Below are 670 nucleotides of genomic sequence, written 5' to 3'. Positions count from 1 at the left end.
TTTGGTTCCTCAGTTTCTTCTTCTTGATCAGCCTCTCATCTTGAAGAAGACGAAGAACAACTTTTGGCTTTTTCGCTTTCGAAGAAGCTTCTTCGTGAAGACTTATGCTCAAAACAGACAATATCATACTAAGCTAGGAGTTAATAATTGTGACGTACATTTGGCTTTAGTAGAGCGAGGGCATCTAGTCCGTCACAACATCATTAACTACAATTTTTTTCCAAAAAGAGAACTAACCTGAGCTCCGGGAAGCTTGTTATCCCAGCTAGGTACGCCACAGTATGGGCTATCCCTGAAGGCACTAGCTTTCCGAGCCATTTCGTGGCTGGTAACATGATCAAGATAGGTTAACATGGGCTATCCCTGAAGGCACCAAAATTTTTAAAGAAAATTATATAAATATAAATCTATAAATTGGTAAAAAAAAATTTATTAAATCAGTCTCCAAAGCCCTGATAAAGTGATAAGACATTAGATTAAGACATGACAAAACATAACTGAGTGTCTAGATTAACTGTTAGTACTTTTGTTTTGTTGAGCTTACATTTCTGAGCGTTGAAGAACATGAGAGCTTTACGGAGAGCGACAGTGTAGTTGTCAGGTTTAGGTTCCCTCTGTTTGTGGTGCGGCGCGTGCCTTACGATCATGGTTATGGAGCCACCGAGAAAGG

General features: G+C 39.6%; 1 long non-coding RNA gene across 1 annotated transcript; it reads right to left on the bottom strand.

Annotated features, from left to right (window-relative positions):
- Window positions 1–659, bottom strand: LOC106322137. The gene is made up of 2 exons (XR_001266254.1): window positions 545–659; window positions 1–363 (listed from the first exon to the last, which is right to left on the bottom strand). It is a non-coding gene; the product is annotated as an uncharacterized LOC106322137 (long non-coding RNA).
- Between the last annotated feature and the right edge of the window lie 11 nt (window positions 660–670).

Source organism: Brassica oleracea, unplaced genomic scaffold (assembly GCF_000695525.1).
Source record: "Brassica oleracea var. oleracea cultivar TO1000 unplaced genomic scaffold, BOL UnpScaffold07863, whole genome shotgun sequence".
Taxonomy (NCBI): domain Eukaryota; kingdom Viridiplantae; phylum Streptophyta; class Magnoliopsida; order Brassicales; family Brassicaceae; genus Brassica; species Brassica oleracea.
The sequence above is the reverse complement of the archived record's forward strand: the minus strand, read 5'-3'. Positions and strand labels throughout refer to the sequence as shown.